This window comes from Tursiops truncatus, chromosome 7 (assembly GCF_011762595.2).
Source record: "Tursiops truncatus isolate mTurTru1 chromosome 7, mTurTru1.mat.Y, whole genome shotgun sequence".
Taxonomy (NCBI): domain Eukaryota; kingdom Metazoa; phylum Chordata; class Mammalia; order Artiodactyla; family Delphinidae; genus Tursiops; species Tursiops truncatus.
The window spans coordinates 45,662,597-45,688,784 of NC_047040.1; the positions used below are offsets into that span (position 1 = coordinate 45,662,597).

General features: G+C 36.9%; 1 protein-coding gene and 1 non-coding gene across 9 annotated transcripts in view; one reads left to right on the forward strand and one right to left on the reverse strand.

Moving 5' to 3' along the window:
* Positions 1 to 26,188, reverse strand: part of GULP1 (GULP PTB domain containing engulfment adaptor 1) — a 367,352-nt gene that overhangs the window by 203,430 nt on the left and 137,734 nt on the right. The window lies entirely within an intron of this gene.
* Positions 19,889 to 19,992, forward strand: LOC117313109 (U6 spliceosomal RNA). Its single transcript, XR_004527571.1, has one exon. It is a non-coding gene; the product is annotated as a U6 spliceosomal RNA (small nuclear RNA).

The following is a 26,188-nucleotide window of genomic DNA, read 5'->3' on the forward strand; positions in this document are numbered from 1 at the left end:
CTGTAACTGTGTTGGCATTTTTTAAAAAATCAAAAAGAATTTGTAGTTCTCTTCTCAAAATAAAAAGACCTAAAAGCCAAAAGAATATAGCTGAGTCCATTATCCACTATATAACTAAAATGCTAGACTGATCACTTTTTTTTTTTCCGGTACGGGGGCCTCTCACCGCTGTGGCCACTCCTGTTGTGGGTCCTCAGAAAATTAAAGGAGCTACTATATGATCCAGCAATTCCACTTCTGGGTATTTATTTGAAGAAAACTAAAACTAAAACTCAAAAAGATATCTGCACCCCCATATTCATTGTAGCATTATTTACAACAGCCAAAATATGGAAACAACCTAAGTGTCCATCAACAGATGAATGGATAAGGAAAATGTTATGTATATATTTTGCCATAGACAAAAATGAAATCTTGCCATTTGAGACAACATAGTTGGACCTTGAGGGCATTATGCTAACTGAAATAACTGAGAAAGACCAATACCATATGATTTCACTTACATATGGAATCTAAAAAAGAAAAAAACAAGGCCGTAGATTACAGATAACAGACTGGTGGTTGCCAAAGGCAGAAGGTGGGAGGTGGGCAAAATGAATGAAGGGGATCAAAAGGTATAAACTTACAGTTATAAAATAAATAAGTCACAGAGACGTACAGCACAGCAATTATAGTTAATAAAACTGTACTGCATATTTGAAAGTTGTGAAAAGAGTAGCTCTTAAAAGTTCTCAAGAAAAAGAATTCTGTAACTATGTATCGTGATGGATATTAACTAGACTTACTGTGGCAATCATTTCACTATGTATACAAATGCCAAAACCTTATGTTGTGCACTTGAAACTAATTTGATTTTCTATGTCAATTATACCTCATATTAAAAAAAAATAAAACCTTACAGATGGAAAAAAAAGGCCAATGTTCATGATTTTAATCAAACAATGAACGTTACAAAGGATGCTATTAGAAACAAGCTTATTTTTCTTTACTTTTCTTCATGTAAAACACTGCAAGAAGTAAGCAGTCCTAAACTTTATAATGTGCAAATTCTATTTTAATGTTATTAAATGTCTCCTAAAATAGTTTTTTATTTCTATCATAATATGTAAGAAAAAAAATATCAGAAAAACCACGATGTAAGATATATATACATCCTTTTATTTGTTTGTGATTTTACAGTTTTTCTCCCATAACTTTGTTTTTAGGATCTTATGATTATTATTAAAAATAAACATATCCTTTTTCCAATCACCTCAAAAAATATTAACTATTATTCATTTACCCTAAATTTAATATTCAATAGAAAATAATTTATTAGGCAATCAGGTAAACTTAGTGGTTTAGTTGTTTTTTGTTTTTTATTTGTGGTACGCGGGCCTCTCACTGTTGTGGCCTCTCCCGTTGCGGAGCACAGGCTCCGGACGCGCAGGCTCAGCGGCCATGGCTCACGGGCCCAGCCGCTCCGCGGCATGTGGGATCTTCCCGGACTGGGGCACGAACCCGTGTCCCCCGCATCGGCAGGCGGACTCTCAACCACTGCGCCACCAGGGAAGCCCAGTGGTTTAATTTTCAACTCCATGTATTAACTCCTGATTTTATTTTGTCATCTTCCTTCTATAAGAAGCAACCTTTTTAGAACTATAGTACCAAGAAGCTATTCAATATTTTCCCCAATATTTCTTAATCTAGATTATTAATACTAAATATTTTTTTCAGTTTATCTCTTGCTTTAATAACATAACTGTTTTCCTTCAGATATTTCTATTTCCTTTTCTTTCCTTTTACCACAATTTGCATAATGTTATCGAGAAATATTTGTCCTAAGCCACATCTTACAAAAGCAAAACATATACAGATACAATACTTCTTGGTGCCAAGTTGGTTTGTCCTTTTGTTCGGTACTTCAAAGCACTAGCCTACCTAAAACACGACCCAAAAGTGTGACCTACCACCACTTTATGGTGGCGGTAGATCCCCCAAATAGGTCCCAGTATACACATTAATGAAATGTATGTTTCTAATCTAGGACGTATAACATCTTCTTGGCTGATCTTACTGGGTAGACTTCACCTGCTTACCAATACGCAGATCCTGATGAATAAAATTTATGAAGATACAAGGCTACAAAGAAGGTTTTGAATGTTGATAAAATGAAAAAGGATTTTCTCCATCTTCAGAACCATACTGCCAATAAACTAAACATGGTTAAAAGTGAAAATTTTTATTCAAATCATACAGTGTATCAGGGATTCATGTTTATATACATGAACGTAAGTTAATGGTATAAATATACAAAACTAAAGAGACCATGATTCATCAAATATATATATGTATATAAAAAAGTAATTTTACTTTTTTAAATGTTACATAACTATGTAATAAGCCACACAGTATTAAAATGTATTCTAAAGGCAAATTTTTAAAAACTTCATTGCTTAAAGCAACTAATTGCTCTTTCCTGGTCTAGAAAGTTACTCATCTGAATCCCTGACAAGGTCTTCATTCTATTTTCTATTTTCTCTTAGTCTGAGAGGTTTTTTGGTGTCCAAGTAGTTCACAGGCTACATGAACATGTTCCAAAAAGTTCCTAGATGACCTAAAATTGCATGCAATATTAGGTGTTTTCATAGGTATTTTGAATATATTCTCAAAAGGGCCTATGATCCCAATATGTTACGAATTGCCACTTAGCATTTATTGCTTCTTCAGTGCACAAGTTGATGTGAATTTGTGAGTGGTGTAAATAAACACCAAAGACACATACACACACACACACACACACACACACACATTAGTAACATGGGGTAAAAGACTTTAGAAATATTTCACTTAGTTTCTAATTTAACATAAATAAATACATGGAAATAAATTGTCAAGTACAGTGATAACAATACTAAAATACAAGAGTCACAGACAAGATACCTTAGAGAATACCCTAATTTGCTTATTTGCCCTGCTGTGAAAATGGCCATGCCAATGCTTTACAAATACATTTGCTCAAAGACTGAGAGTTGTTCTTACTTTTTTTGTGGCACAACAAACATCTCATTGCTTAGCTGACTAGCTTGAGAGAACCAAACAAAAAACAAAGCATAAAGCACCTTTTGCAAAATCAAGTTTGACTGGGTAGTTTGACAAAGAAGAAACGGAGGGAGGGAGTAAAGGGAAAGGAAAAGAAAGAAAACAGGAGGAAAAGAAACAATATTTTTTCACCCATGTAAGTAAAATATAAAAATATCAATAAGACCTAATAATCCAAGTTTGGCATTTTCTCAGGTTTACAGAATGGATTTTTCACTATTGAATTTTTAAACTGTGTTCTATTTGTACTTTTTTTTCCTTTGATGACATACTTGCCTATCCTATTTCTCCACATCAGCCTTTTACATCAGTTTTCTATTCAGTCTTTTGGGGTGGGAGATGGTGGGAAGGGCTATCTGTCAAGCCTCCTTCATTCCAGACATAATTTTGTTATTTGATAACTTCCTGATTCATGTGATGCTTATTCCTGCGTGTCTTTTTTAACTTCCACAAATTTGTGCTTGAATGAAATGTGAAAGTAAGATTGTGTAAGACTAAAATAATATATTTTTTCTTTTTTTAAGTTTTTAATTCCAGTAAAATATGCATAACATACAATTTACCATCTTAACCATTGTTAAGTACACAGTTCAGTAGTAAGTACATTCACACTGTTGTGGAACCATCTCCAGAACTCTTTTCATCTTGCAAAACTGAAACTCTGTACTCCATTAAACATCAATTCTCCATTGCCAGCCCCCCTACCCTTTGCAGGCCCTGATGAAAATAATGTATTTTTAATTGATGGAAAAGTATGAACTCATTGAGGAAATGAACTTCCTAAAATACATTTTGTATTTCTTCAAACTATTCACTGCACAGAGGTCTTTCCTCAAATACATGTTGATCATTGACAGTATCTCTTCATAATTAGCACAAAAACATTATGTTGTTTTCCGGACGTCAGAGGCACCAGAGCATTGGGAGTTATTTCCAGTAGTGAGGATGATTTCTCACAACCTGCCCACATGTTTTAAAACTCAGTTCTTATTAATAATATGAGATAGCAACAGAGTGCCACACACTGTTTTGTGTACTCTACAAATGTGTTAGTTATTTTATTTCTGACAACAAGTATACAGGTCAGTACTAACATTACCACTATTTCACAGGTGGGAAACTGAAGTGAACTATCAGCTTATTCTTGTAGGGTTCATTGTATCAGCATGAAAGTTTATAAAGTCACTTTGGTATGGGAAAATATCCAAAGATAAAAGGCTGATGAACATGCTCTTTCCATTTTTCTGTTGCCAAGAAGGATTCTTCCCAGGGTCCAATGTGACAAAGATTGCAGCATGTGCACTTGTGATCCCTACATTGTAGAATGAGAAGCTCGTAGACTATGAAGAACTAAGCTTGAGCCAACCTCTGTTCCACTGCTTCTTTTTTTTTTTTTAATGGAACTTTTTTGGAGTATAATTGCTGCACAATACCATGTTAGTTTCTGTTGCACAACAAAGCGAATCAGCTATATGCATACACATGTCCCCATATCCCCTCCCTCTTGAGCATCCCTCCCATCCTCCCCATCCCACCCCTCTAGGTCATCACATAACACCACTGCTTCTTAACTGAACAATTTTGGACAAACCACATAAATATATCTCATCTGTAAAATGGGCTATCTTAACGTGCTCTGCTTCACAGGATCTGTGCCTATACCTGTGTGTGCATGTGTCTGTGTATGTGTGTGTGAGTGAGACTGGCAGGGGGTGAGAGAGAGAGAGAGAATATGACAGAATATTCAGACAAGGACTTGTTAACTACGACGTGTTCTAAAAATGTAAGATAGTATCATGATTATTACGTGTAAATAGGCACCTACAAACATATGAGAAGTGTCAGGCAATATTTAAAAGTGTGGCCTATGGATCCAGAATGTCTGGTTTAAATGCCAATTGAGTGGCCCTGCAAGTTAACTAATCTGTGCCTCATTTTCTTCATTTATGGGGTTAAAATAATACCATCACGGCTTGTGTGGATAAATGAGTTAGTACAAGTAAAGCGCTTAAAATTGTGCCTGGCATATAGTGAATGCTTGGTGAACGTTAGCATTCATTTTTTTATTTAGCATTTCCTATCACTAATTGCAGTTTTCCCTGTCTCTACCAAGTCTTTTCCTAAAACAATTCATGTAAAAAGCCTAGTAAAGGATTTTCTACCCTATAAACAAAGAATGTTAATTAAAAGCTGTATCCTTACTCTTTTTTATCACCTCATGGATTTTGCCATGTTAACAGCTTATCACCAGTCTTTGCCCACAAAAGCAACTCATCTCACGTTTCTGCTAAAACCTTAGCAATAGACTGAAAGGGGGAGAAAAAGGTTTTATTTAACTGGTTTTATTTAAAGTAGAATATACTATATGCCATAAGTGTTAAATCAGTGTTGTCCTGTTCTGTGAATTACTGAACTTCCTCACCTCTAGTTTGGATTGTTTTCTTGGAGTTCAATCTATAATTACTGTAGAATTATGTCATTCATATACTTAACATTTTCCATTTCAGCTCAATAGCAATGCTGAAGATTGGAGATATGCATTCAAACTGAAATTTTACTGAAATATGCATTTGTATGTATTACATGTAGGGTAACCATATAATTGACCACCCCAATTGGGACACTTTTGAAAGTGAGAAGAAAGCTAATTAGACAGGGCACCAGGGCAACTGGTACAAAGTTAGATTATCCCTGGCCAGTAGGGATGCAATGTTACCCCAACTGAAAGGCTGGGGATAGTTAAGAAAAATTTAGCTAGTAGAAGAAGCAAGCTGCCTTTTTCTTTTCCCAAAGCCTTAATTTCTCTTCATGGAGCTTGGGATGTAGTAGATATGACATACAGTGTCATGTACGAAAATAATTGCTGAATAAGTGAAGAAATGAATGCATAAAGTATGTACAGGAATGCTAACATTAAATGACAGAAAGGGAGTACAATATATCAGTTACACTTTGCTCCTGCAGTATGACTAGCCATGAGAATCCAAATTGGTATGACAGGGTCACATGATGCTAACAAAAACAGCAGTTGCATATTATGCATCATAGCACATTCATGTAAATTTTTAGTATAAATGCCCAATCTTTTCTTTTTTCCTACTTTTCATGAGGATCTTCCGCTATAACCTCTAGAATTTGCAAAGAAATCACACTGCTCTATTATGAGGTACACTTCGTAAAAAATGTAAAACACTCTATTGAGAAACATGGGTTGGACAAATAATATGCTATTGGAGATTTGGGGAATGTAATAAAGTCCACAACCTCCATAGTTACTCCTGAAATGCAGCAGGGTTGGGGTCAGGTGTGTTTTAAATCCTAGCTCTGCCATTCACAGCTTTGGAACTTTGAACAATTCATAAGACCTCTGCTCATATTATTAGCTGGCAATATCAGTAATTTTTGCCATTCCCTCCGCTTCATTCTGCCATGATCAATCTTTCATCGAGTTGTTTTTTTGTCCCCCCCGAAGTTCTCACCCTTGTTTCTAATTTTTATTAAATTACCCTCTTTATATCTGTCTTACTACAAAATATATATTATCAGTCTTCTTTTTTCTTCAGTCTTCCTCAAACTATATTCTATCCTCTGCATGATTTGTTTGTTTTAGAGTTAAATAGAACTTTAAAAAAAAATTTCCCTACATTCTGACCTTATTCATGCCAATTTTTATGTTGAATAATTTCTGCTTTATTCACCTTCATTGCCAAATCCCGTCCATTCTTTAAAAGAATGAGGTTGTATTCTGCCATTTCCATAATTTTGTTATTTACCTCAGCAACAGTTTAGTTTTCCTAATATCCATTGAATTTGTATTTGGTATTACATTTCCTTTGGAGGTATTTCAAGCATGTTCAACTTGGCTTCTCTATGCAATTAAGTTTGTGGACAGACCTCTTTTTTTTTTTTTTTTTTAACTTCCACAATGCCTACAAATTTCTGGAAATAATGTTGCATTCAAAATTTTTGCTGACAACTGTATTGGCAAAATGAAGACAATTTGCTCTCCAGGTTCATCCACTATTGTACTGAAAATATGGGCTGAAACAGATGTCCAAATGAATATAACTGTAGTTTTTAAAACCTGTTACAATTAAATATTATTATATATATTATACTATAAAAATCAGATTTTCAAGATTAGTTAAGAAAAAGAACTAAAAGACTTCCAGATTGGAAAGTGTTATGGGACTGAATGTTTTGTCCTTCCACCCCCCACAAAATTTATATGTTGAAACCCTAACCTCCCCAATGTGATAGTATTAGGAAGTGTGGCCTTTAGGAGGTAATTACGTTTTAGAAAATGTCATGAGTATGGTGCCCCACAAAAAGACTAGCATCTTTATAAGAAGACACCAGATCTCTCTCCACCATGTGAAGATCCAGTAAGAAGGCAGCCATATGCAAGCTAGGAAGAGGGCCCTCTCCAGACATCAAATCTGCAGCACCTTGATCTTGGACTTCCCAGCCTCTAGAATTGTGAAAAATAAATGTCTGTAGTTTAAGCCATATGATATTTTGATACAGTGGCCTGAGCAGAATAATACAGAAAGGAAGAACCATAACTATCTCTATTCACAGAAGACAAAATATTATATATAGAAAATCCAACAGAAATAACCAAAAACTTTTGAGAACTAATAAATGAGTTCAGAAAGATACATATACTAAAATCAATTCTATTTCTATACATTAGCAGTGAACAATTTGAAAATGAAATTAAGGAAAAAATTCTATTTTTAATAATAGCAAAAAGATTAGTATAGGATAAATTTAACAAAAGAAGTACAAGATGTGTACACCAAAAACTACTTACTGAAAGAAATTAAAGAATCTCTGACTAATAGAAAGATGTTCCATGCTCATGGATTGGAAGATTTAATAAAGTTAGAATGGCAATTTCTCTAAATTAATCTACAGATTTAATGCAATCCCTCTCATAATTCCAGCTGCCTTTTTTCTTTTTTTTTGCTAAATTGACAAGCTGATGCCAAAATTCATATAGAAGTACAAAGAACCCAGAATAGCCAAAACAATCTTGAAAAAGAAAAAAAAAGTTGTATGACTCAGGTTCCCCAATTTTAAAATTTACTACAAAGCTATAGTAATTAAAACAGTATGGTGCTGACATAACGCTGACATATAAATCAATGGAGTAGAATTGAGAGTTCAAAAATAAATCCTTCATTTATAGTAAATTCTTTTCTGCAACAGTGTCAAGCCAAATAAAAAAGAATAGTTTTTTCAACAAATGGTGCTAGTACAAATGGCAAAAGAATAAACTGGACTCCTACATTATACTATATACAAAATGCCATTCAAAGTGGATTATAGGGACTTCCTGGTGGCACAGTGGTTAGGAATCCGCCTGCCAATGCAGGGGACACGGGTTCGATCCCTGGTCCTGGAGGAGCCCACGTGCCACAGAGAGGCTAGGCCCGGGCGCCGCAACTACTGAGCATGCGCTCTGGAGCCCATGGGCCACGGCTGCTGAGCCCGCGTGCCACAACTACTGAGGCCCACGTGCCTGGAGCCTGTGCTCCGCAACGGGAGAGGCCACTGCAGTGAGAGGCCCGCACACCACAGCGAGGAGTGGCCTCTGCTCTCCACAACTAGAGAGGGCCCATGTGCAGCAACGAGGACCCAATGCAGCCATAAATAAATAAATAAAATGAAAAATGCAATAGCTTTAAAAAAAATTTTTTTAAAGAAAAAAATAAAAGGATTATAACCATAATGTAACAGCTAAAACTATAAAACTCTTAAAAGAAAACTGAGGATCATGACCTTGATCTAGGCAATGGTTTCTCAGATAGGACACCAAAGGCAAAAGCAACAAAAGAGAAATATATACATTGGTTTTTATCAAAATTTAAAAATTTTGTGCTTCAAAGGTCAACATCAAGAAACCCATAGGATGGCAGAAAATATTTGCAAATCATACATCTGATAAGAGAACAGCTCAATTAAAAACTGAGCAAAGGATCTGAATTGACATTTCTCCAAAGAAGATATACAGATGACCAATAAACACTTGAAAAGACGTTCAATATCATTAGTCATCAGAGAAATGCAAGTTAAAGCCACAAAGAGATACTACTCCATGCCCTTTAATGTAGCTAAAATAAACAAGATAGACATTAAGAATTGTTGGCAACAATAAGGTGAAATTAGAAACCTCAAACATAGCTGGTGTGATTACAAAATGGAATGGCCACTTTGGGAAACAGTTTGGCAGGTCCTCAAAATACTAAACACAGAGTTACCATATGATCCAGTAATTCTACTCTGAGGTATATATCCAAGAGGATTGAAAACATATGTCCACAGAAAATAATTATACACAAATGTTCTCAGCAGCATTATTCAAAATAAACAAAAAATAGAAACAACCTAAATGCTTGTCAATAGAAAAATGCATAAACAGATTATGGCACATTAGAATGATACATTTGTAGAGACTTTGTTTCTTTGGAAAGTGGAAGTTTCAAAAAAACAACAAAACTTTGAATGCATTCTGCATTAATTTATTTTTTTAAGATAAAATGTAAACAAGTTTTCTTTTTGAGATAGACTTTAATGTTTGCCTTTTTGGTGTATCAGAAAGTTTCAGTAATTTCCATCTATTATTGAGAAACAGGTATTAAATTTCAATATTTGCAGAACTGGTTGATACTCAGGCAACTATTGCTTGTGATTATTTATTAATATACAATAATGCACAGTCATACAAGATGTTACCAGAGGGGAAGCTGGGTGTTGGGTACATGGAAATTCTTACTAGATTCGCAACTCTTCTAACACCATAATTATTTCCAAAATAAATTTTTAAAAAAAAATCATATCTCCTCATTTTCAAGTATTCTGATGATGTTGTTTCAGATATGACTGCAAAACCAATTCAAGACTAAGCTTTTATCTAAAACCTCCTTATTTTCCCACCTCTACAGAACAAGAATTGCTGTTTATACAAATGAATGTTTACCCTACATTAACCACTGAGTAACATCAGCATGATACTACATGCAAATCATGAGGCAAGATTCATAGCATACTCCAGCAATCACTGAATGGACTACATGTTCCAGCAGAAGCTGTTAGTTGGTAAAAGCAGCACATGGGCTAATGTCCCAGTCAATAGCTACACATTTGACCAGATAACTTCCTGTCATGATGGGTATGACCCGTTAACTATTAAAAGCAGATTATTGCACAACAATCTGTTCAGCATTTTTCTTAGATATATTTAAAAATAATATCAGAGAAATAGTTATATAATATTGATATATCCCATAATATATCTTTTAACAATTTCATTAAAATAAGTATCCTTAAGAACAAGTTTGTTGGCGCTTTCCTGGTGGCGCAGTGGTTAAGAATCCACCTGCCAACACAGGGGACACGGGTTCGAGCCCTGGTCCGGGAAGTTCCCACATGCCGCGGAGCAATTAAGCCCGTGCGCCACAGCTACTGAGCCTGCAGTCTAGAGCCCGCGAGCCACAATTACTGAAGCCCGTGTGCCACAACTACTGAAGCCTGTGCGCCTAGAGCCTGTGCTCCACAACAAGAGAAGCCACTGCAATGAGAAGCCCGTGCACCGCAACAAAGAGTAGCCCCCGCTCGCCGCAACTAGAGAAAGCCCGCGCGCAGCAATGAAGACCCAACGCAGCCAAAAATAAATTAATTAAATAAATTAATTTTAAAAAAAAGAACTAGTTTGTCAAGTGCTGTATAAATTGATCATGTGTTTCTCAAACATTTCATAATGAATCACTTCTATAGTGAATTTTATGTCCTTTGGTATCTATTACATCTAGAATACTTCCAAAGGAAAATCATATACTGACTCCAATTGATAACAAGTTCCGAGATTCACTTCAATAGATACTATCAACAGTATCTTCAATAGATACTGTTTTAATTCTCCAATATAAAAAACAAACAAACAAAAACCCTGTGAGAAGAACCGGTCATTGATTGGACACTAAAATTACCCATGTGCCAATTAAAAGCATGAATATATTTAGTCCACTGACTTTTTTGAGGGTATTTAGATAACTGTATTATGTAATACACTGCTTCTGATAGTTTACTGTAATGCGAAGTTATAAGAGCCACAGAGAAGAAAGAAAACTCATGTGTAAAGAGCCTAAAGAAGCAGTACAACATTACACAGAGGCTCCAACTGTCCTTGGGTCAGTTCACCTTGGTTTGAGTCATGACTCACTTACCAGTCATGTACACTTGGATAAGTTACTCAACCACTTCTCAATATTATCAACCGCAAAATCCGAGTAATAATAGCTATAGTATGGGATAGTGTTGAAGATAAACTACCTGTAAATTTCTGAACTCCATGCCTGGTGCATAACAAGCCCTCAACATGTCAGCTTTTATTACTAACATTTACGAGCCTCAATTTCCTAATCTGGGATAATACAGTAGCAACGCCTCCTCTGCCTATGGGTCACCCATGTTGTGAATCAAAAGCAATAATGCTGATTATAGTGTTTTATAAGGAACAAGCACTGCACAAACGTAAAACATTCTTTAATACTATGATTTATCAAATACTCACTATGGATTATGAGGGCTGTCCAAAAAAAGCTACAAGCCTTGTCTTGTTTGTTTTTGCTTTTTTTAAGACTCTGTTATTACTCTTCATTAGAATTTTGTGTACACTTGAGTCTAGCAGCCACTAAGTAACTACTTTGATAAACATTTGGAGGCATTAATCGACTCCTCGGGAAGTCCCATTGACCTGAAGATTTTTGCATCGCCTTTGAAAATTCTTTTTGGGCTCAAGCCAACCATCCCATTATAACACAACTGATCATCACATGGATCTACCTGATCTCAGATCAAGCCATCTTAAACAATGTTATCATCTTGAACAATAGAAGCCTGATAAACCACTACTAGGACCAGGGCCTATAAAACAGGGGTTATTTCTATTCTAGGTGTCAAGGTTAAAAAGAATTTCCACTCCATGTGATTCAGATAGGTGTATTAAATCATGACTCTGAAAAAAAAAAAAAAATAGGCCACATTAAAACCCTAATAAAGAACACCCTCAAAGCAGGAATGATCCCTAATCACAACATGTGCTATGGCTTTAGCCTGTAAATTCCAAAGAGCAGGAATAAGAACCTCATAGTTGTTTTCATATAACATCTGACAGAGTGACACATTCAATATATTCAAGTAATATTAAGGTTATTGCTATTCACAAGGGTGTGAAAGGATGAGGGGGAACACTGTTTCAGGAAGAGTGAATAGGACCACGGTATATCAATTTCCTCTCCTCTTCTATAATTTCTACTCTCTTTTACTGGCTTCTTTATAAATACCGTCACATCTATTTCACCTGAAATAAAATCCTATCTCCACTCTATCCCTTTCCATTCACAGCTAACCTTTTTGAAAGAGTGGTCTACACACAATATTTGTATTTTCTCATGTCCCACATACCATTGAAACCACAGCAATTCCGTGTTCCTTCACTATTCTACCCTGCTTCTTGTCCCCTGAGATAAGCTCCCTCTCACTGTCTCCATGGGATCAAACAAGTCAGTTGAGGTGTAGTGAAGTTTCTTAGAGGGATGTGAAAGAATGGGTAAAGTAAAAAAGGATCTTGAAAACCATTTTACGGCGTGCTGTTGTGACAGCAGGGGCAACTTGCAGATAGAGTAAATTGCTTAGCAGAGTGGTGTGATGCTAATGATTTAGGAAAAGAGTCTTGCATAACTGAATAGAGGAAAGGAGGTACATCTGCTTCACAACTAGCACTCCAAACAGGTCATGAAAACAAAAAGAAAAGTTTTCAAAACCATACTTAGTAAGCAAAAAGGATATTTTCGGCAGAGCTTCTTAAAGTACATAATCTGAGGTTTTTAAGAATGCAGATATTTACAGCATTGCTCAGGGTTTTGGCAAAAAAATTTTATTCATGAAAATCAGATCCTAATTGTTTTTATAATGATGAAGTCATACTTTTTCTTTTAAGGTATCGAAGCTTATTTTGCAAGGACATATCTGTTTAAATAAACTGAACTAAATGTGTTTATGTGTGTATATGTATACAAATGATACCATGCAATAAGCACAACTTTAAACTATCCAAGACCGTCACATCTATATTTGTGTCTGACTTACCATGTTCAAGTGGGATGACAATGGCCACCCAGGAAAAGACCACCCAAGAACAGCACAGTTACACAAGTAGGTGATCCAGTCCTCACTGAAATGCTCTCTCAGGACCTGAAATCAATGCTGGAAATTTCTCTCCCCTTATCTCCAGCCTGTGAAACAAACGCCAGGAAACTGATAGTTTCTCAACCACACAAAACAAACAATCACTTACCTTATCATGAATCCTTCTACTATCTTGTCCTTTGAAATTGGCTCAAATCTAATTTCGTCTGCAAATCCTTTCTCCTTGAATCTTGTGTGAACCTTTATAGTACTTTTAAAGCTCAATTAGATGAGTAGAGGTTCTCAAAACAGAGTTCCACTTAACCAGTTCACCACTCACCAGACTAACTGAAACTCTCCATTAAAGTGTAAACCACACTAACTGCTGCCTGTGGCTAAGTGGACACTTAGAGCTACTAGACTTTGCCCTACGTGCATTTAAGCAGTTCTGTTCCCACCAATTCTGCTACATGCTTACTGTGATGAAAATTGTTGGCTGCCTAACAAGCATCTACTTCCTCATTCCTCCTTCCTAATAAAACCACAACTTAGTCAGGTATTCACTCCCATGTCACATTAGATGTGGGCAACACAGCTTTAAAAAGATCAAGATGAAATTATTACAGTTTAGAAGGAATGTGCATGTATATAGGTGCCCCTAAGTTCTCCCTCCCATTCGATGAAGTAATCATTGGGATGATCTGTCATGGGTTTTCTTTACATAAGAAAGTCTTTCTAGAACTCCAGTCAGCAGACTCAAAGGAAAGACCTTAACTTACTTGAAAAATTTGACAAATAAATACATTTGTGTAAGTTTTACATTAAAATAAGATAGTTTAAGTAGACATGCATCTTTTTAATAATTATGCTACTTTAACCATCTTTTGCTGATACCTTATCAGCAATACTCCTGGTTATTGTTCACTTCGCATCTCCTCCCTAATATGCCACTTAATGGATTAAAAACAAATCAAAATTTTCTAAGTTTGTGTCAAAAATACACATTGATTGCTCTAAACATGTCATCACCTATCATCCTTGGTTCCTTCCTTTTTTTATCTCCAGAAGTTTGCTCAAAATTTGATTTCCACGTTTCTTCAGGAATCACCCGCTCCAAGGCTCTTAGCAATCTGCTTGCTGAGATCATCTCCACATTCATTTTGTTCTCTAGAAGTTTTTTTGGTTTTTGTTTGTTTGTTTTTCTGTTCCATTCTGCAGAGGTAGAGAACTTCTAATATGCTAAGAATGGAATCCAGATTTCTTGATGTCCAGTTTGGCTTTTCTCTTTTAGATGCCCCAAATGTTGGTCGATTATCAAGTATTATTACATCTTCTTTGTCAGGTCAATCTTTTGAATTCAATATCTCTTCACTAAATCTAGTGCTAATATTCCATGTCATGTTAATAAGGGCTTTGGGATAAGAATCAGGAAACCTCACTGAAATGTGTAATATATTTTTACCATTTAGAGTCTCTTAACAATAATTTCAATTTCAAAGTTTCAGGAAATAACTGAAGAATGACAATTTGCACATATTTTTACTAGTGAAGCAGCAGAAAGAAAACAAAATTTAAGTCTAAAATCTTTGGGGAATATCTTGGTATTGAGATAATGTACATAAAATAACATTCTCATACTAAAATACACTTAAAACTTAGTAATCAGTGAACTGAGATGGTCTGAAACTAAAGTTTGCATTGTACTTGTACTCTTTTACCTGCTTCCTTAATACAAATGTTCAAAATAAGTAGTGGGTTAAAAAGTGGCCTCCAAAAAGGTATGTCCAAATCCTAACCTCTGGTACCTGTGAATATAACCTTATTTGTTAATAGGGTCTTGGCAGATGGTAATTAATTCAGTTAAAAATCTAAGATGAGATCATTTTGGATTTGGGGTGGGCTCTACAGCCAATGACCAGTGTCCTTATAAAACAGAGGGAAATTTGAGACGCAGAAAGAGACAGAATGTCATGTGAAGATAGAGGCCGAGACTGGAGTTATGAAGCTACAAGCCAAGGAATGCTAAGGATTGCCAGCTGTTACCAGAAGCTAGGGGCACGCCAGTAACTGATTTTCTCTCAGAACTTCCAGAAGGAATCAACCCTGCCAACACATTGATTTTGGACTTCTTTGGCCTCCAGAACTGTGAGAAAATATATTTCCATTGTTTTAAGCCACCAAGTTTGCGATACTTGCTATGGTAGTCCTAGGGAAATTAATACAATATGATTACCTATATGCATTTATACATTTTCATTTAAACCCTTTCCACTTCAAAAATAGACTTCCTGACCATTATAATAAAAATTTGATGTGCCTGCTCATATAGCTGAATAGAGGGGCACACAGAAAGAGGTAGAAAAAAAAAAAGTTTAGAAAAAAGCCTAGACTAAAATAATTGCTATAAAGAACTAATATGGCATAGTAAAGACTGCAGGTTCTAGAGTTAGAATGGCAAGTTCTATTCTTAATTCTATCATTTTTCATTTATATGAACTTGGGCAAGATATTTAACCTCTCTGAGCCACAGTGACCTACCTCATCTGTATAACAAAAGATAACAGCACTCTTTCTTATGCAGTTGTGAGAAAAATACAATAATCTTTGTTAACCACTTTGCACATTTCGAGGCATACAGTCAACTTTGAATAAGTATTGTCTGTTATTAACTGGAATTAAATGTTCATAATGGATCATCTCAAAATCAATCATTTAGAGTAGATATAAATTCTCATGAGACTCCCTGAGAAGGTAGCCTGTTCTCCTTTCTCTAGAGACAGTTGCTCTAATTTTAAAGAACCTCAACCACAAAACTGATGTTAATTTAAGTAAGATAATATTAAGAAATCTCCCAATTAAGAAACAGTCATCGTCTACTTTTACCTAGGATCACCATTTGCTTCACTAACACAGAAAATGAAGAGTTTCTCGCCCCAAGTTATACTTAATTGTGTTCCACCATTTCTTAAGTGGCCACCTTCTAAAGGCAACCCATGCCTTCTCCTGGCCTCTATGACCCTACATTATTCTAATACAAAAAATAATTATGCAAATCTCTGTCCAGTTCTTTTTAGGTTAATCAATATTAAATGACACTTGCACAAAATCCTTCTATAATTAATACTCAACATGTGAATAGTATTTCAGAGTACAGTCCACACTGGAACACTAGAGCATTCATTCCATCATAAAATCCTAATCCTATAAATGAAGCATTTATTTCTTTATTTACATGTTCTCTTTGTTCAGGACACTGAAGCTCAGAGAAGTTTAGTGAATTGCCTAAGTCACATGGTTATATTAGTCTAATATACGAAGTTTTCTTTTTATTATGAAAAAAATCATACATATATAAAGTAACATAATAAAATAATAAACCGTCATGTACCCATCACCTCGCTATGTTTATTTAGAAGATTCAATTTCTCAAAATCTCCCTACAAACACACATCTCTAGCTGTAATGCATAATTTTAAATGTGCATCATGCATTAAGACAAAAGGAGGAAGAGACAATCAGAAGACATATTCCAGAATGAAAATTTTCCATCCTAAGCATTTTGTCTCTAAACCCATAGAGACAAAGAATATCCCTAGGTAATAACATTCAAGGGACCATAAATGTATTCACCAAAAACTTACCGACAAAGCATGGACTAAGCATGAAGTTTCTGAAAATTCACTGGCAAAGGCAACACCTAAATATGTATAACCTAGTGATTAAATCTCACATAAAGACACTGAGTCAAAAATCTTTTCAATTGCTTTTCAATGTAAGGTACTCTTAAATGCATATACTGGTATCATGGGAGATAAGGCCTTTAAACAAGAAAAATGGGATACCTCTTTCCCTATTTGTAACAATGAGCAATTCCCATTAAGGTAAACAACATGTGAAATATTTCCAGGAATCAATCACCATTTTTACCTACAGAGGTGTTGGAAGTGCAATTTTCTCTGCTAGTACAGTCATCGTGAAGAGCATTGCATCCAATGGACATATCAATGAAAAAGAAAACAAATTCAGCTACAAATAAAAGAATATATTCTAAGAAGGGACTTCCCTGGTGGTTCAGTGGCTAAGACTCCATGCTCCCAATGAAGGGGGCCCGGGTTCGATTCCTGGTCAGGGAACTAGATCCCGTGTGCCACAACTAAGAGTTCACATGCTGCAACTAAAAAAAGATCCCGCATGCCTCAACGAAGATTCCACAGGAGGCAACAAAGATCCCACCTACTGCACCTAAGACCTGGCACAGCCAATTAAATTTAAAAAAAGAATATATCCTAAGAAATAAAATTGGCATAAGTTAGTAAAGATTCAGAACTTCAACAGAGTGGAGAGATAGCCAGAGATGCAGAAAATGGAAAGCCATTTTAGAGAAGTAGCTACATTTTTAACAACCCTTCCGAGAATAGCCTGGCACAAGTGCAGGACAGATGGGGTTGGTGATAATTATAAACATATTTTCACCTTAGTTTTGCACAGCTATTAAGAACCACTTAAATTTTAGAAGCCTTTTCTCAGATGCAGCACAGTAGACCTCATAAAAGGCTAGTTACATATATTATTGAAATAATGACTACTAAACAGATACCAACAATTTCTCTTAAAATGCATATACATTTAAGATTGTGGTTAATAATTAAATACTTATTTAGCTTTACCAAAGGGGGGAGGGGGAGCTCTTAGTGAGCTGTCCAGGGTAATGTATCCCTCATCAATGATATGTCTAGGAGCCTGGAGAGATCTTAAGTCTAATGGGAAAGTAGCATCTTTGTACTACATCCTGATCTTTAAGTTAAGGAAGGTCAATAAAGAGGTTTCCAGAAGAAATAATTGAATAATTAGTCTGCCTACCCATGAAAGTCTGCAAAGAATAAAGTAGGCTTCTAAACCAGGAATACGTTTATAAATACTAGTTTTGCAAATAAAAATATGGGAAATAGGGTTTAGAAATAAGCAGTGTTCACATCTCCAGGTCATATCTGGCCACTAATTAGCCCAAGAATGTAAAGTTGAAATTAATCTCATAGATCTAATACTTAGATATAGGTAGTAAATCTCTCTGACCCTTATTTTCAAGTTGGGGTCATCGACACAGGGCTCTGAACTGCAAACAGAAATGCACTCTAGTAAATGTAAGTAAAAAGAAATTTAGGGGAAGGGTATAAGAGATTCACAGAAAAACTGCATGATGGCTAAAGAACTAAGCTATGCAGTCAGAAACAGTACTGAAATAAGAGCACTGAATTGGCCCTGTGTGCTCAGCGCTGCCGCCATCACCAGACATTCTCACCAAAGTCCACTTTGCTAACTAGGATCTGTGCACCAGATGCTATTGAACATATTAGAAACTCTGCATGGCGGCCCCTGTAGATGAAATGTATCAGCCACCATCACTGCCAGACGGATTCCATGGTGCCTGTTTCTTGTCATTAATTTCCGATTGGAAGTCTTACCTGTGTGCATCTGATCAATAGAGCCTAGGTCCTATGCATGTGTCCTTGATACACAAGAGGCTGAAGAAGCAAGATTCTGGCTTCTATTCTGGGACCTTACTCATATGGAACGATTTTCCCAAACAGGTGAAAAGCAGCAAAGATGTTGAAAGAAGTACCCAAGATGTCAAAGGTATCAAAGATGTGAGAACATCATGATGGATTTCCGCGGAGTATCTGCACGCTGGCATTTGAGAAACAGTCTCTACCATTGACTGTAAATCCATAATCTGGACCTGCCAACCTCTCCTCTCATCTCCTTCCACTCTCCTCCCACCAGCCACACTGGTCTTTAGTGGTCCTCCAACATGCAGAGCTCTTCCGGCTTTAGGATTTCTGCCCCAAGCATCCCTCTGCCTAGAGCTCTGCGTCTCCAAATGTATTCATGACTGACTCCTGCTTTGCTCACAGCTCTCAACTTAAATGTCACTTCCTGAGGGGGACTTCCCTGACCACCCCATCCACGGATGTCCTCACCCTACTCCATCCACATTCCTCCTTGTCAGCCCATTCTATTTGCTTTACGGCACTGATCACTATTGGATTTTGTTTTACTTGTTTATTTTCAGCCTCAGTTGCCATGATTGCCATAATGGAAGCTCTCTGGGTCTATGGGTCCTGTCTGTCCTTTTTTTGCTGTTGTATCTTCAGCACCTAGAACAGTGTCTGGTTCACATTAGCCTTTCAAATATTTGTTGAATAATAAATGGACCCCTGCTATAGTTTATTTATTTTTTTGCTATAGTTTAATAGGTCCATCTTATAAATGTGGAGACAGAGGAAGAAAGGCTCCGTATATGAACACACAGCAAATTAATAATCAAAGGGCGAGTCCTTGATTCCTAACCATGCAATTTCCAGGAAGAGAAAGGTGCAGGCAGCTTCAACTGCTTCTTAAAGCAAGGGAGGCAGTAGGGAAGGGCAGAAAGAACACTGATTAGGAAAAAAGCATGAGTTCTATAATCATACACTTCTGAGTTCAAATTCGTGCCCCCAAACCTAATATAAGTCTCACAGATATTTCAAAGAATTAAATGTGACCATATATGTATATTATACATATACGTTATTTCTATAACACCTGACACATGCAGGTACTTAACTGGAGGCCAGTGCTCACCTTGGCAGCACAGACACTAAAACTGTAACGATACAGAGATTAGCATGGCCCCTGCACAAGGATGACACGCAAACTCATGAAGCATTCCACATTTTTCTACCATATATAAAATAGATAAACAACAAGGTCCTACTGTATAGCACAGGGAACTATATTTAATATCCTGTAATAAACCGCAATGGAAAAGAATATCATAATATATATACATATAACTGAATCACTTTGCTGTTCACCAGAAACTAACACAACATCGTAAATCAACTATACTTCAAATAAAAATTTTAAAAATTGGAGACCATAAAAATGATTGTTAATTTATGACTAATGATCCATGTCTGAGTTCACGTTCTCTTAATAGTATGCTAAGAGAGACACATCTTAACATAATCTACATCAGAGTCTTCATTTACAAAATGAGAATGTTGATTCTTTCCCACAACTGAAATTTACTGGGAATCTGCTATACGCCAGGCATGTGTTACGCACAGGTTGAAGTCTCTAAATTTCTCTCCAGCTATCAATGCTGAGGGCATTTCAATCCATTATTGCCATCTCCAAAGATCATCTTGACACTGTAAACTAAGGGCAAAAACCGGCTATTATTTTCACTTTTCATTTACTTCCAAGAATTTATTGAGTCAAGCACTGTGCAAAGTTCTGGAGACACAGAAGCTATTGGGAAATAACCCCTGCCTTTAAGGTACTTACTGTTTCATGAGAGAAACAGACAAAAAGAAAATTAGCAATAATGTGATATATGCAAGATGCTATAGGAACCCAGAAGAATGGTACCCAACGTAGAGTATAAGTTGGAAGAAGTGGTGCTGCGCAGAATCTGAGCTGAAGGAAGAGGAGGACTTAGCCAGGAATAGAAGAAGGGGTCAGACCTGCGCAGCAGAGAAAACAGCAGCTGCAAAGGCCCCGAGAAGAATTTAAGCACATCACTTCTAAGAAACCAAAAAGTTCAAGAGAGTAGGGTCACAAGAGTCTCCAAAAGACAGAATTTCACAAAAGGGTCTGTCCCCAACCCCCTTCAAGAGCCCTAGAGCTACAAATGATTAATTGTCCTTAATTACTTTGCTTTTCTCAAAAAAGAGAAAGAAACTCTTCCTTTAATTATTAGAGTACCTCTCCAGTCTGGCACTAATCCTCAGTTTGGAGTTTGGAGTTATCATTTTTAAAATATATGCATGTGTTTTCAAATTATATTTTCATTGAAGCACAATTTTATGTTTCTTTTTTTTTATTCCCTTCATATTAGCAAATTTTCTTAAAGGAATTGACCTTTGAGTCTTTGTGCCCAAAATGCCTTCAAGTCACCTTCCTTGGGCAATTTTTCTAATTCCTCCAAGCAGCATCTTTCATTTCCTCCCATAAAGTGACAACACTTTCTACATTACTTCCATTACAGCGCTCAGCAAAGTGCCTTTTAATAAGTTTTCTTCTTGCTAGACTGAGCTTCTGGAGGGAAGGTTTTGTGTTTGTATCCCAAACATGGTCTTTTTTTTTCCCTAATAAACACTTTTAATTTTAGAAGAGCTTTAGATTTACAGAAAAGTTGCAAAGGCAGTACAAATAACTCCCTAGGGATCTTTTTAAAATTCAGATTCTGATACAGCGGGTCCAGGAAAGTCCAGATAGTCTGTGTTTCTAACAAGTTTCCAACTCATGCAAATGTGGCTGGTGCAGGGACCACGATTTGATAAGGGATGAGTGTCAGACAAATTGGGACAAAGGTTCACAACCCTGGCTGCAAATTAGAATCATCTGGGAATGTGTTTTGTTTGTTTTTAAAATGGCATTGCTGGGAGGTACCCACCTCCAGAGATTCTATTCTAATTCATCTGCCCTAAACCCAGGAATCCATATTTCAAAAAAGCTTTTCAGGTGAATCCAATGTGCAGCCAGAGTCAAAACCCACTTGTCCTCCTAAATTGTCAGAACCTATATCTTAGCAGGCTCTCTGTTTCTTTCTCTGTAAACCGGAAATAAACACAAGTACCTGGTAAGGTATTACTGAGACTGAACAAAACAGCGAAAGTCAGCACCAAATTCAGTGCTTATTAAATTTTAGGTGCTTGAAAATGTTAATTACAAATTCTGACAGGCAAAAGGACACGTAAATACACATTTCTCACCAATAAACCTTCGAGAACATTCTTCCTAAACTGTCTTCCCAGAGTTAGACTGCTCTCTGATCTCCAGCTGTCATGTAAAAGGGCAGGAGTTCAGGGTGTTAGGGTAGAGTCACCATAGAAATCTGCTAGTCTTTAGGGAATGCGGTCTAAGTATCCTTTGATTAATTCAGCAGGCCTCACAGCTGAGCCTGGAGTCCCTGCCCATGCAGGACAGAAACAGCTTTGTATGAGGACAGTCCACAGGGTGGCTAGATGGGTCTAAGCTGTTTATTCCAGAACAATGAGTGGTCACATCCGAACTGCAGCTGGTCTTGAGGAGAGATCTCAGAGAATCTTCTGGTTTCAAACCACTGTTCACAGGCTTGAGGGGAAAGCTCCCAATAAAATTCAAAGAGTGATATATGGTCATTAAAATTCAAGCCAAAGGACACTAGCACTTGTGGAAAAAAAAAAAAAAACCTACAAGTCTTCTACATCTTCTAATATACAGCTCCCCTTCTCCAACTGTAAGGAACATAAAAGTAATTCTACTTTCAGCAGACACTGAAGGTTAAAGGGTTACCTTTTTTTTTTCTTTTTATGTTCCTCAATCAACTGTTTTTATCAAACTAAACTAAGGTTATTAGGTTCTTGGGGTGATTAGAAAAGTTAAAAGGTTAAGAGGTGCCACACATAATTACTATCCCTTTAATCCTGCCTTCGCCTAAACCAATTACTAATTTTTTAAGTAACAGATAAGCATTTTTGCCCAAAATATTGTCACCTGCTTAAACAGCTGGAATCTACTATCAAGATCAAATCACATGATATCTTCCATGGCTGTTTTATCTCTATCATCTTATATCATTTGAGTACTACACTTTAATAAATAGTGAGGGGGCAATTATAAAGACTGTGGGCAAAAAGTGTCGCCTGCCATATCAGTAAACAAAGGATGTTGCGGCCATCAAGCCATCGGCCACTGCAGCCATCGCAGACTGTGCACCCTGAGGGGATTCAGGATGGAGAAAAGCAGGATACTGGCCCAAGATAGTTAAGGCGCATATAGAAGAAATGATTTCAGTGAGCCCAGACTCTTGCATCTTCCCATACATATTGAGAAAAGCACTAAATTCATTGACTTGGCATGTCTGGTTTTCTTTAATTAGCAGTAATCTTTTGACGTTGGAGTATCTGTTTTTTTAATTGTTCGTTTGACCTCCTATATATCCAACCTCCTCCCTTACTTCTTCAGAGCAATCCCTCAGAGCTATCTGAGAGGCTGCCTCCCGGGCTTAAGTCCTCAGCAAGTCCCCCTGAATAAAACATAATTCTCAACTTTTAGGTTGTGCATTTTTTTCAGTCAATGAGACACATATAAATATGAAAGGATACTCATCAAATTGTAGTAGAAGAAGGACTTCCCTAGTGGTGCAGTGGTTAAGAATCCACCTGCCAGTGCAGGAGACACGGGTTCTAGCCCTGGTCCAGGAAGATCCCACATGCCGCGGAGCAACTAAGTCCGTGCACCACAACTACTGAGCCTGCGTGCCACAACTACTGAAGCCCATGCACCTAGAGCCCATGCTCCGAAACAAAGAGAAGCCACCACAATGGGAAGCCTGCACACCGCAACCAAGAGTAGCCCCCGCTTGCCGCAACTAGCGAAAACCTGCGCACAGCAACAAAGACCCAACACAGCCAAAAAGGTAATAAGTAAAATAAATTCATAAAAAATAAATTAATTAATTTTTTAAAAAAGCATATGTTACTTTTAGAAATGTACAATAAATTTGCTTTAGAGATACAGGGCATCTGTCAGCAGTCTCTGTTTCTTAGTCTAGGTACAAGAAAATTACTTCTGCAAATCAATAGACTAGATACACTGCATTAGTAGCTACTGCCAACACACAGAAAAAAATCACTAAGTTCATTTAGTTTCAGTCTTACCCTTTATGTAAAATTATCTAAATCAAATTTTCAGCAGCAGAATGGCCCACAGAGATCATATGCATATTCTGTTCTTGTCTGGTAAATATGGATGGATTCTAGTCATTTAAGTGCAACAGATGACAAGACACTAAAATTATCTGCCATCACCGAATAGCCAACATTTCATGAAACTTATCTTTGCCTTCTGACATCCCTTGCCTTCCCAAATGGTTCACTCTTGGTATGACTTTCTGGTTTTTCTAAATGGTATTATCTCTCACAGTTATCCCTAGATTCACATAGACAAAGGGAGTAGCATAAATGAAAAGTACAAAATTGTACATAATGAAAACTTTCTAGGCCACAATAAGCTTCTGAAACATAGAAATGCTGAAATTAAATATAGAGACGGGCACATGGAAAACAATGTCCAGATGGAGAATTCTGATATTTTATTTTCTTCTATATTTGCCATGTAATTTTTTCTCATTCCGTACCATGGGAAAGGAGTCATATTCTTAACTGAAAACAACTTTTATGACTGATATCCTCCTATCTTCTGCCCTGCAAAAATGGTGCTCGAATCCAATCCACCTAGAAACCTACAAAAAACTAGGAGTCATGCCAGACTCCTCCCTCTTAGTTATCCCCCCACAACGAATCAGTCAGGAAGTTCTATTAATTCCAACCCTTTAATAACTCTTGCCTCTAACACTTTTTTCTTAGTACCAGAATAGCCTTGCCATTTCCAGCCACCACTCCAATCTATCTACCACACTGCTGCCACAATATAAAGCTAATCAAGTTATTTGCCTAAACTCCCAAATTCTTTCAAATGGCATATGAGATGCTCCAAGATCGGGCTCCTGCTTACCTGTTCAGAATGCCTCTTGCAATTCTCTCAAGGGCAACCAGCCCCTCAGCCATATCAAATTACTTACAGTTCCCCATTTATAACACAGGAGGTTACATTTCCATGGGCTTTGCATATTTCCTTGTCAAGGAAAAATCTCCACCCTAGTCTCTCATCAGCTTAGATAAGACTGCTCCTCACTTTTCAAGATTCACTTTATTCAACAACTCTTAAGTGAAACCAACTCAGAGCTTCCCAAGGAGAGACAGCTCCTCTATTCTTTATGCCACCTTTGCTTCCTCTGCTATGGTAGGAATTTGGTACACCTGTGCTCCTTTTAGCCTTAGTGAGTGGCATATATCCTACGAACATAAATGTTTGTTGAAAGAACAAACGGATGACTCATAAAATGGCCTTGGGCTGAATAATGAGATAACTACCAATGCTGACCATCATTCTCCTGAAACCGAGGCCCCCTAAATCTAAGTTCCCTTGCTGAGTTTATGATTAATCTCTCTATCCAGAACTTTATTCCCTTTCTTGTCCCACCCCTGTTCACCTCAAGATTGAAGAGATTCAAAGAAAAGGGGGGTTGAAAGCAAGCAGGACCCTGTGGGGTCTTTCCAGTACAAAAGCCCCTTCATACTCCATTTCCTGTTTATAGGGGAAAAGACTTTAGTCTTTTAGGCTTTCCCTGAGTTCCAAAGAGCAGACTCAAGCAGTTAATGATTAGGACAAGAGTCACAGCCTCTTAGTTCCTCCTATAGGGATACAGATAATAATCTGATGAATATCTCTGAGTTGTTCTGTAGAAACTAAGACCCCCGCCCTGGTGAAGGATGGTTGGCTACATGCTGATCCCAAGCACATAGACCTCAGACTGGTTGGAACCAGAAGGTTGAGATTCCAAAGACATCACCCTGTTACCTCACCACCAAACAATCAGAAGAAGGTCCATGAGCCGATCACACATCCTATGACTCTCTCCCCTGACACTGTCTTTAAAAACCCCTTCCTGAAAGACATCAAGGAGTTTGGGTCTTTTGAGCATGAGCTGCCCATTCTCCCTGCTTGGCACCCTGCAAATAAACCCTTACTTTGCTGCAAACATCCACTGTCAGAATTTGATTTTCTGTTCCGCAGGCACACAGAGCCCTTGCTTGGTAACACTCCCTTTAGAGCAGATCAGAGGAGTCAATATTTTTTATCCAAGGATCCTGACTCTAATGTGCCCTGAAAGGACTCAGCAGCAATAATACTACATACTAGATAGGGTCCTTTTACCCTTGCCAGTTTCCAACTTCTATAAAATCACCTTTATGACAAGTACTGGAGGTGTAAATCACTAATTGAAATTTACCATTTTTAATGATAAAAGTAATATATAATT